Here is a 12,679-nt window from a genome sequence, read left to right as displayed (position 1 = left end):
AGCCATTTTGGCCGGTGGAAAGTATTTAAGTAAAAAATTTTCGGTCATTTATTCCCAAGTAGTGATTGACCCTCATGGTAATGAGTTCAACCACTATTTAGTCTTATTCCTTAATGAAAAGGGAAACAACCGAAGGCGAATGGCATGATCAGAAACACCATTAATCTTAAAAGTGTCGCAGAATTCCAAAAAATTTGCTAAATGAGTGTTTGGATCCTCGTCCTACAAACCATCAAACTGAACAAACTGTTGTATCATTTGAATCGTGTTAGGTTTCAGTTTAATATTATTTGCAGCAACAGCAGGTCTAACTATACTCGATTCAGTTCCTGTTACAGTAGGTTTAGCATAATCATACATAGTATGAGGAGCAGGATTTTGATCTACTAGATTTACAGAAACCACAAGAGGTAGCCGATTATTCTGATTTTTAGCCATCTCCTCGGTATTAGTGTGAATATTGCCTTCTTGCTCTTCCTATATGTATTGTAGGCTTCACCTTATTTCTCTTCGGTTTTTGTGAATTGTGCTCTCGATCTCACTATCAAAAAACAAATGTCCTGACGGCTTTCTTCTAGTCATAAACTGTAAAAACCTACCAGAAGTAAATAAAAGAAAATTTAGTAATTAAAACAAAAACAAAATTAAATTGCAATAAAAATAAAGAATGGCTAAAGTAATAAAAATTAAGCATTCCTAATATCTTAGTCCTCGATAACGGCACCAAAAACTTGATGGTCTTAAAACTAACTAAAAATTCGACTAAGGTAAGTGCACCTATCGAACAGTAGTATAGTTGAGGTGAGACCGGAGATATCGTATCCACGAGGACTAAAAGTACTAGTAATTACTATCTTTTTATTATCTAGCCTAAAAATTGAAGAGATGTTTTCTAAACTAAACTTAATTATCTAACTAACTAAGAAAGCGAAAAAGTTGGAAAATATTCTTCGGAAAACCGATGGAGAAGACAATACCCAAGGAAGATTCCACTTGGACTTCACTTATCACTTCTTAATTAGATGATTTATTCACTTGACTTGATCTGTAGAAATCCCTAATTTATGTTAATATCTCTCTCGAGACTAAGAACAACAGACTCTAGGTCGATTAATCGAAATCTCTTTCTAATTAAAACCCCTATTGTCGCATTAACTCGATCTATGGATCCCTTTATTATATTTGACTCTAATCCGACAAATTTATGTCATGTTATCTCTAAGATTGCATGCAACTCCACTTAATTATGAATGATCTACTTTAAACAGGGACTTTTGCTTCACTGAATAAGCACATCAAAAACCTGAATTATTATCCTGGAATATTAAAGCAAGGATTAAAACTCACAATTAAGAATAAGAACAAGTATTTATCGTATAATTCAAATAGTAATAAGATTTGTCTTAGGTTTCATCTCCCTTAGGTATTTAGGGAGTTTAGTTCATAATAATGGAAAACAACAAAACATAAAGAAACCCAAATAACTTCTAAGGAAATTGAGTGGAGATCTTCAATCTTGAAGTAGATCCTGCTTCCGAGCTGATTCCGATGGCTGTCCTTGAGTATCTCCTACCTTCTAATCTACGTGTACCCCTTTGATCCTCTTCTAGGGTCTTTATATAGACTTTGGAATGCCCAAAATTAGCCTTTTCCAAATAGAATTAGACTTTGGCTCGTCAGGGACATGGCCGTGTGGCACGCTCGTGTGAAGGTGCTAAGGCCGTGTGCAATTCTGACTTGGTTTAATGTCGACACGGCCATGACACACGGGCGTTGATCATGTGTGATAATGCAACAGGTTTTAAAAATTTATAATTAATCGTTCTTGAAACCAACTATTATCACGATGAAGGCAAGTGTACCTATCGAACAGTAGTATAGCTTTAACACGACCAGATTGTCGAACCCAAAGGAACCAAGAGTACTAGTAATTACTTTCTTTTTATTATCTAGCCTAAGAATTAAGGGATTTGTTTATCTAAATTAATTAACTAAACTAAGAGTGCACAGAGAGAAATTGGGAAAAAGCTTTTGGGAAAATTCGATTGATTAAGACAATACCCAAGGGAAAATCCACCTAGACTTCACTTGTTATTTGACTCTGAAACAGACGATTTATTCATTTGACTAGATCTTTAGAAATCCCTAAGTTATATTATTATCTCTCTCGAGACTAATAACGTCTAACCCTAGGTTGATAAATTGAAATCTCTTTCTAATTAACGCCCTAATGTTGCATTAACTCGATCTATGGACCCCCTTATTAGGTTTCACCCTAATCCGAAAAAATCTTATCACCCTATCTCTAGGCATGCAATCAACTTCGCTTAATTATGACAAATTTACTCTTAGACAGGGTCTCTTCCTCCTCTGAATAAGAGCATTAACTTGAATTAATATCTTGGAATATTAAAACAAGAATTAAGAACACATAATTAAGAACAGGTCAAATATTTATCATACAATTCAGATAATAATAACAAGATCCGTCTTAGTTTTTATTCCCCTTAGGTATTTAGGGAGTTTAGTTCATAATTATAAAAGAAAAAATCTCAGAAGAATAATGAATATAAAATATAAAAAAAAAAACCAAAACTCCTGAAGGAACTTAAAGGGAGATCTTCAGTCTTGATGATGAATCCGGCTTCTAAGATGGATCAATCAACTTTCCCTGAGTAATTTCTTGCTTCCTACTCCGTGTCCCCTTTATAAGTGCCTCCTCAGGTGTTTAAATAGGCTTTAGAATGCCTAAGAGCCCTCAAAATTGGCCTTTTCCGAATAGGACTATACTTAGGCTCAGCAGGGACACGCCCGTGTGAGATTACTCCAGCCCGTGGTCAAGGCTGTTGAATAGGCATGGGCGTGTAGTCTACCCGTGTAAGTCGTACTTCGATTCTGCCAAATGGACACGGCCATGTGACACGCCCGTGTGAAGAAGTCCAGGCCGTGTTGATTTCCCATGTAGGTCCATTTTCTCTGTTTTCGGCCCGTTTCTCACTCTTTTCACTTTTCTATGCTCACCTAAGTATAAAATATGAAATTAAAGAATTAGGAGCATTGAATTTACCAAATCTAAGGATAAATCATCCATAAATGTGCTAAGCATGGGATAAAAATATGTATAAATTACGGTTTATCAAATACCCTCACACTTAAGCGTTTGCTTGTCCTCAAACAAAATCCTCAACTCACAATCAAAATAAATTCTTCTCAATTTATAATCCCTATCAATAATATCTCAAAATAATCCATATGTATTCATACATTGAAAATTCAACTAAAAGTACATCAAAGTTTCAACATTCCAAGTTGAGCATTTTATCACGAAAACATAGATGTCTCCCTCTATCTAAGTGATTACCTTTGATCAAAATATCATAGAGTTTAACATCCTCACTAAAGATTCACTCAAATCACTTATGGTGTTTAAGGACATCAATTAAAGCTCTCATTAGTCAATATGGAAAGTTATTACCATAGGCTTGCTTGAAAATCAAATCTCCACCACTATATATTGAGCTGATACATCAATCAAAAAGGTCTTTTAGAGGGTTGTAATATGGCTTTGGTTAGGGGGTGTGGTCACAAGCTGAAAGAAAAGGTTAGAATCAAGATTGAATTGAAAAATTACCTAGCTAGAAAAATAACTAGTCATCAGTTGAATACAAGTGAGTTTCTTCTCAGAATATGGAATTAACACTCAAGCTCAAAAACGACGAATTACTACTAATATGTATTGAAGTATATCTATATATATCTATATATATATATATATATTTTAAGAACAAGTCCTAATAACATAGAGCTTAATTATTGCAACGAAGAATAAAACATAGCTAAGCAATTAATTCAAATTAAATATCGACTAAAATAGGGAATCAAATTAGAGGATTTCAACAATAATGGGTTATGTGTTATATTGAGGGTAAATTAATTAATGGCTTGTTACGCTCAAAAGGGATCACTAAGGGTTAATTATGAAGGCAGACTTTTGTAGAGTGAGTGGGTTAAATCTAATTGCCTTTATCGTTTTGATATATCAACTCAAATAGTGTGGTCTTGATATCAGAATCAAGCAAGTTCTAGAATAACAAATCAAAACTGATGCACTCATAATGAAAGTGAGCATGAAAAGAAATAAAATATGCTCTAAAGGCTCAAGGTCTCACAAAAATTATGGCTTTTTGATGTTTAAACTTGTGAATTTCAACTCACGATAATACCTAAACTTAGGGAAATAACTTAAAAGTTTTTAATTTTTCAAAAATCAACTTATCATGCTTGATTCTCTAATGTCTTAAGGTTTAAACATTCAATGCATGAATGCCTATGTTTTAATTTAAGTCATATCAGTAAAAATCATAAATTCATCAAAATTTATTCTAATAATGATATGAGAAGATCACATAAGAATAAGAAAAAAATTCAGGGATTTTTATGATAAAGAAATAAATAACCCCCCACACTTAGGATGTACATTGTCCTCAATGTACAAAGATAGATATACTGAAAAATGTAAATATAAGATCATAAGATAGGGAGAGAAGTCAAACTTCCTGAGTTATGAATGGACTCCTCGAACTGGAGTTATGGAAAATAATCGGCTAAGGTACTGATAAGGGTGGAGGAGGATACTCCAGTGGTTGTAGAGGTTGGGTTCCACAAGTGTTGCACCAAAAGAATATTATATCTCTTGTAGGTATGGTTATGGTCGAGCAGGACATGGCAGTCATGGAGAACCTTTTCTATTGGAGTTTTTAGTTCCTAAGTGATGATGAGCTATGGAGCTCTTTATAACTGTGATAAAATCAAGAACTCTTTAGGAAATATAAGGAAGTATAATTACTCGTAATGAAATAGCCGAAATTATAAATTATTCAATAAAAATTATAAAAACTGAAATTAAAATAATGTTAAAGGAAAATAAAATAAAACGTGCTGAAAGAAGATAAATAAAGATAAAAGTGAACATAAAAATAATAAATAAAAAGTTTTTAAACATCGTCATTGCCTGATGGTTCGCGAGGTGGTGGTGGCGATGAGATGTAAAGGTGCTGACAAATCTGATGAAGAGGGGCATCAATGTGATCAAAGCACTGAAAACACCGCTGCTCAAATCGGTTAAGGCGCTTAGAGATGTTAGAGTATGAAGCTGCCGCATGAACTGGACGATGGATAGGTGGTGGCTGAGATGGTGGGTCCTCATGTCGTGGAGGAACATCATCGGTAATGTCCTCTGGGTCCTCCTCCTCAGTTAATTGGGCAAGGCGATACTGAGGAGGGTGAGTTCCACGTCGCTTCTCGATTATCCTCATATGTAACATGCTCAAGATGCCTTGTGGGGACATCTGGCCAATAAGAGTGAGGGAGGATGATTGGGCCGCTGTGTTGAGGAGCCCAAAGTGTCGAACCAATCGAGTCACATAGGGGCCAATAGAGATGACTCCTCTCCTATGTCGCTCCGTCTGATGGTGGATGCCCAGGGCGATGAAGTAGGCAAGGTCGAATACGTGCCCGTTAGCTATTCTCCACAAGAAATAGGCACCATGAGTGATGACGACGCCGGTACTCTCTCGTCGTCCCGTCAGAGTGTGGACCAAGATGGCGTGTAGGTATTGTAGAGATGTGGCGAGGGCCGATGCCTTGGAGCGGCTAGGATCGTATGTGGCTGAATTAGGGACCATGGCCATCCAACACTTCGATGGGGAGTAGTGGATGTGGCGATAGAGGGTGTCGAGCTCATTATCTTCCATGAATTCCTCCGTGTAAAGGCCCAATGCGACACCGAACTCAGGTTCACTCAACTGGTGGACTAGACCGTCGAGACGAAACTGGATCATTCCAGGATCATTGAAATTGGTCATGATGTCTTGAACATAGAAGGTCGAGCAAAGCTCGAGTGTGAGCTCAATGTATGTTGGCTCGATAATTGCAAAGAAGAGTTCTCATGGATCGGTTGACAGGAGTGCTCTAATCGCGTTAGCTAGTTGGACTTGTTCAAGTGCAGCCCAGTCAATACAGTGGCCCACACCTAGGGGTCGGGCCCGTAATATCTGAAATAGCTCCTCCTGGGGTCCCAAGGGGAACTGGAGGAAAGGGTGACGGATCTCAACGGTAGGACCTGAAGATGACGCTCCTCCATTCCACTTCTTCAAGTCGAGGACAGCAATCTTCTTACTATGTGAGGATGACATTGTATATCTGTAATGAAAAGTCAAAGTTAAGTATTCCCCTAGGATGTACGCGTTTTAAAATTGAATAAGAATATTTCATGGGGCTTACATACTAAATGAAAAGTATACTAAAACAACCAAACCAAATATATCATGTTATTATTATGAATAGGACTATGAGAGTAATGCAAACGAAAACATCTATTGCATGAATGCATGTGGGTAAGCATAAAATCTATGGAAACAAGAAAAATGGATGAATGTAATATGAAAAATGGAAAATTTCTTTAATAACAAGCATGAGTATTTCTATTATTCTGCCCACGCCTGTGTTCCTTGGGCGTGTGGGTGCACGGCTGTGTCTTGCTTCGTTTGCTGCTCCCACACCCGTGTATATAGGTCCATTCCCGTGTTAAATTCTCAGTTTCAACAACGGTTTCAAGGCACAGGCGTGTCTCACATCCGTGTTGTTTTGGAAGTTTTGCCCACGGCCATGTCACACAATCGTGGCAACTTATCACATCCCATGTTGGGGAAAAATTTTGCCTTGTTTTCACACGACCGTATCGCACAGTCGTGTCTTCTCCTGCACTGTGAGCACAGCCTAAGGCACGCCCGTGTGCCTGGCCGTGTGGATGGGAAAACCCTGTGTTCCAAGACTCAATTAGTAGGTTAGATGTGAAAAACTAGAATTTAAAGAAATCAATACTGTTACTGTTCGGGTTGCGTCCCGAAAAGCACTTATTTATAGTCTAAGCTTGACTTACCTCTCTGGTGTGTGATCATGGTGGCTCGAGGAGTTGACACTCCTCATCCCTGCTATCAACTTTATCAATATAAGATTTAAGATGAGTATTGTTTATGTAACACCCCAAACCCGAGATCGTCACCGGATTTGAACACGTGGTGTTACCGAGCTCACTTCCCTTATTTCTCTCTTTGTAATATTGATTGCTGTTCCAGGCAGGCTAGCTAACTGCGTCACTGTCGCCTTAAAAATCATATCTCGAGTTTCAAAACTTGGAAACTGATTCCGTAAATTTTCCATGAATTTAGACTCATATGTATATCCAGGGATTTATTTCTAGAATTTTTGGTCAGGCCAATTGGTACAGTTTATTAGTTAAAGTCGCCCATGTTACAGGGGTTGACTACACTGACCTTCGCGCATTACGACCTGAATATCTTCTCATACAGAGCTTCAATGCTCATGTCGTTTGTTTCTAATGAAACTAGACTCAAAGGGGAATCTTCACATATAAGGCACGACTTCTAATTCCTTCTATATAATTTATGGTAAATTTTCAAAGTCGAGACAGGGGACCCAGAAACCGTTCTGGCCCTGTCTCACGAGAACTTTAATATCTCTCAGTATACTGCTCATATGGTCGTTTCGTTTCGTCCATATAAAAATAGATTCATCAAGGTTCAATTTCATAATTTATTCACTATTTAATTCTACTTCTACTATTTTTAGTGATTTTCAATCTCATCTCACTGCTGCTGTCCGCAACAGTTACTGCAGAGACTATGCCAATTTCGTGAATCTTTCTTTGGCCTTACTAATCATCCATCATACATGACACAAATTATGGCCACCTTATCAAAATTAAAATTTCTAAGACTCGTGGCTATAGGTTCTAGCATCCCACTCGGCGACCACATAGGCCATTTTCACATGGCTGAAAGTTTACAACCCACAATTCAACAAAACATAATAGCCTATACATGCCAAATGTTCTCCTAGTTCAACTACGAAGACAATACCAAAAGGTTTCCAGCCGGTGTGATGACTTCAACGACGGTTCCGAGCACGCAACAATACGAGTCCAAGAGACCTAAAATGGGTGACAAGAAAACACCGAGTGAGTTTATAACTCAGAAGTCATAAGCACTTCACAATTATCCATTAGCTAAATTCATCACAAAGTGAAACAATGAAACAAGGCTAATTGTTCCATCCATATCGAACTATACCATAGTTCCTTAGACCTTCGGTTCAATCTCGTACCAAGTCATACATTCACATTTCATATTCTATTCAATAAGATATTTGAGTCATTTTATACACCAACTCATTTTCACCACAATCATACAATTGTAATCATCACATAGATTTAAAGCTTACCAAGCTCAACCCCGAGCATGACCATAGTGCCTATTCGCCATGAGCTCAAGGTACTTACCCGATCCGCTGTCCAGGATTAACTCGATAATGTCGCACACTCGGTGCCAATTGTAACATAAGAGCATATAGTGAATCCGCACACTTAGTGCTATATATTTTCAGCTCGCACACTTAGTGCTATATAATTTTCAGCTCGCACACTTAGTGCTATATATTTTCAGCTCGCACACTTAGTGCTATATATTTTCAGTTCGCACACTTAGTGCTGTACAATTTTTAAACCCGCACACTTAGTGCCAATCTTGTCCTTTGTGTCCATTTATACCCGCTTTACTTAATGCCGAGACCAATACCTTATGCATGTTGCTGCCTTTATACATTCAACAATGGCATCATTCCATACACATACATTTTCATTTACACATCAACTCATTTAAACACAATTGCGTATATATTATGGTCATTTACATCAACACCAAATATATGCTTAATGACTTACCTTGTGTTGGGTAAAATAATTTCAAGTCGGCTACTCGATGACCTTCGCCTTTCCCTTGCTTGATTCTCCTTCTTTATCTCCTTGAGCTTGATCAATAAATCAACTAGTTTAACCATCTTGCTAAACATTCATAATTTAACTACACATGCATATGTATGCTTGTATATTTGGCAACCGTCCTCACTAATTACCCATTTAGTCGATTATACACATAATTAAAGGTAACATCACGATTAGATTTAACACAATCTTTATACTCAATTAGATGGCCGAATGTATGTATATATATACAATGTCAACTATAACATCTTTTAAACACCTAATTTCATCTCATGAACATTTAATCAAATTTTCCTAATCTAGCATATATTTTCACATCTATTTGTAACATCATGTAAATTCACATACAACTACAATTAACCAAGCTCTTCATCCAATCATGCTCTCATGTTCGGTCATCCATATCTATACTAGCCATAACAAAATAATTTCTAAGTTTTAAAACAGGCACAACACTTTAGTACCATGGCTGAACACTTCATGCCTCATCACCACAACATCAAAACACCAACCGCATCATTCCTATCACCGAGACTATGGTTCGCACCTTAGCTTCCCACATTCTTCTCATAACCCCTCATAGTTCATTCGGCCACCCATCATTCAACCAATAAAATTTCCTAGCAAACCCCTATGGCCAAGCACACACACACACACACTTACATCTCAACTCACAATACCCAAAAAAAATCACATACTATCTAAACTATCTTAAACAATCAAAGAGTTCCCCCCCCCTTTTTCCATAGCCTAATGTTCCATTCCCCCAACATTATTCAACATTTTGCATGGCTAAACAAGAACCATGATCGTTCACTCACAACAAGTAAACATCTTACAAGTTAACACAATGTACTAACCTCCTTAAGGCTTCAAGTGACCAAGTTCTCCCTCCTTCCTTCCTTCTAGCCGCCAAGTTCAACAAAGAGAACTCTCTTTTCCTCCCTTTCTCTCCCTCACTCACGGCAATGGCAAAGGTAAGGATGAACATTCCCCTTTTCTTTTCTTATTTTATTCCCCTTTTCTTTTTAATTCCTTTCTTTATTTTAGCTTGTCTCCCATTACCCAATTTCTCATTATAAAATCTAAGGCAAACAAATACATTGCCCATCCTCAATCTATCTTGGCCGGCCACCATAAGGAAATTTGTCAATTTGACATGCAAATCCAAGTATTTTCTAATATGTATCAATAGGCCACTTTAACATTAGCCTAGCACATTTCTCAATTTCCTCACATAAGTCCTTTCTAATAAATTTCACCTACAAATGACGAAATTAAGGCACTAAATTTTCACATATGTATATTCATGCACAATAAACATAGAAAATAATAATTAATTAATTTTGTGTCTCGGTTTTGTGGTCCCGAAACCACATCCCGACTAGGGTCAATTTTGGGATGTCACAGTTTACCTTAAAAGTGTTGAATTTGGGATGAATTACCTCGACTGTACCATATGGGAAAATACTGAGTACCGTGAGAGGAATTTCTTCATTAGGTTCAAAAGTGGCAATGCGAAGATCTACTGCATCTAGTAATACTTTGTCTGCAACCTTAAGTTGATTTGGTGAGGTATTGTGCTCGTCCTGGCTCGGTTTCGGTTTATCGGGTGTTCTCGATTTCTATGTCTACCATTCAGCTAGCTCCTCGATTTGTAGCCTTCGTTCTTCATAGATAGGTCCTTTGATGTTGCTTGAACATGGCTCATATGTGTTTTTTGAACCTGTTTCCTGTGAGGTAGCTTGCACCACATGGTCAGTTTTAATGGTATGATTTATACAACCACCTTCAATTTTTGATGTGTTATTCGAATTATGAGCTTGAAGAGTGATTGTTTCATCTCCCACACGAAGTGTGAGTTCACCTGTGCCAACGTCAATTATTGTTCCAGTAGTTGCTAAAAAGGGCCTCCCTAAAATTAAAAGAATGTTACTATCCTTTTCTATGTTTAGAACAACAAAATCAACTGGGAATATAAATTTGTCAATTTTAACAAGTACATCTTCAATATCCCCCTAGGAAATCTGATTGTTTTATCGGCTAATTGAATATTCATCCTAGTTTGTTTGGGTTTCCCATGACCTAGTTGCTTAAACATTTTGTAAGGCATGACATTCATACTAGCCCCTAAATTAGCCAATGCATTATTAACATCTAAACTACCAATTAAACAAGGAATCGTAAAACTCTCTGGATCTTTTAATTTGTTAGGCAGCTTATTCTGTAGAATGGCTGAGCAAACTACGTTTAGCTCCACATGCGATGCTTCATCTAACTTCCTTTTATTTGTTAAAATCCCTTTTAAGAATTTGACTACATTTGGCATCTGCGAAAGAGCTTCAATAAACGGTACGTTAATATGTACTTTCTTTAAAAGTTTAAGGAATTTACCAAATTGTTCGTCTGAGCGGTATTTCTTTGTCGCATTAGGGTATGGTAAACGAGGTTTGCATTCTGTACTTACTGGTTTCTGCTCATTGTGGCTTACCTCAACTTTATCTTTACTTACCACAGTTTCTTGCCTCTGTTTTGGTTCAGGTGCAACTAACCCTTCCTCATCTTGAATGGTAATTGCATTGATTTCCTCCCTTGGGTTAGATTCAGTGTTACTCGGTAGGCTACCTTGTGGTCGTTCAGATATCAATTTAGCTAGCTGACCTATCTGAGTTTCGAGTCCTTGGATTGACGCTTATTGATTTTTAAGTACTGTCTTGGTATTCTAAAAATGAGTTTCTGCCACTGAGATGAATTTTGTTAGCATCTCTTCACGGTTTGGTTTTTTCTCTTATTGGTAGGGTGGTTGTTGGAAGCCTGGAGGTGGTGGTGGTCTTTGATTCCCTTGGCCTCCCCATGAAAAATTTGGGTGATTCCTCCATCCTGTATTGTAAGTATTGCTATACGGATTATTTTTAGATCGAGGATTATTACCCATGTAATTTAAATGCTCGTTCTCCGTATTGTGGCCATAAGGTGGGTATTCTTGATTGTTCGATCCACCTTCACTTGCTTCGCACTATATTACTGGGTGAACCTGTGAAGAACTAAGAAAACCATCAATTTTTTTATTCAAGAGTTCTACCTGATTAGAGAGCATAGTGACCAAATCGATGTTATAAACGCCGGCTGCTTTTGTTGGCTTTGTTCTCATGACTTGCCACTGATAATTATTCAGTAACATCTCTTCTATAAATTCATAAGCATCTTCAAGTGTTTTATTATTGATAGTCCCCCCAGTGGCTGCGTCAACTATTTGTCTAGTCAAGGGATTCAGGCCATTGTGAAATATTTGAACCTGTAGCTATGGTGGTATCCCATGGTGAGGGCATCTTCTCAAGAGGTCCTTGTAACTCTCCCATGCATTGTAGAGTGTTTATAAATCCATCTGCACAAAAAAAGAGATATCATTACGTAATTTGGCGGTTTTAGCTGGCAGAAAATATTTTAATAAAAACTTTTCGGTCATTTGTTCCCAGGTAGTGATTGACCCTCGTAGTAACGAGTTCAACCACTGTTTAGCTTTGTTCCTCAACGAAAAAGGGAATAACCAAAGGCGAATGGTGTCATCAGAAACGCTGTTAATTTTAAATGTGTTGCAAAACTCTAAGAAATTCGCCAAGTGAGCGTTGGGATCTTCGTCCTGCAAACCATCAAACTGAACAAATTGTTGTCTCATTTGAATTGTGTTAGGTTTTAGTTCAAAAGTATTTGCAGCAACAGCAGGCCTAACTATGCTCGATTCAGTTCCTATTAAAGAAGGTTTAGCATAATCATACATAGTGCACGGAGTAGGATTCTAATTAGCAGCAATCGCAGGAG

At 37.4% G+C, this 12,679-nt stretch overlaps 1 non-coding gene across 1 annotated transcript; it reads left to right on the top strand.

Annotated features, from left to right (window-relative positions):
- The first annotated feature begins 12,171 nt into the window (after positions 1-12,171).
- LOC128293505 (small nucleolar RNA R71) lies at positions 12,172-12,278 on the top strand. Its single transcript, XR_008283686.1, has one exon. It is a non-coding gene; the product is annotated as a small nucleolar RNA R71 (small nucleolar RNA).
- Positions 12,279-12,679: the final 401 nt, after the last annotated feature.

Source organism: Gossypium arboreum, chromosome 5 (genome assembly GCF_025698485.1).
Source record: "Gossypium arboreum isolate Shixiya-1 chromosome 5, ASM2569848v2, whole genome shotgun sequence".
Taxonomy (NCBI): domain Eukaryota; kingdom Viridiplantae; phylum Streptophyta; class Magnoliopsida; order Malvales; family Malvaceae; genus Gossypium; species Gossypium arboreum.
The sequence above is the reverse complement of the archived record's forward strand: the minus strand, read 5'-3'. Positions and strand labels throughout refer to the sequence as shown.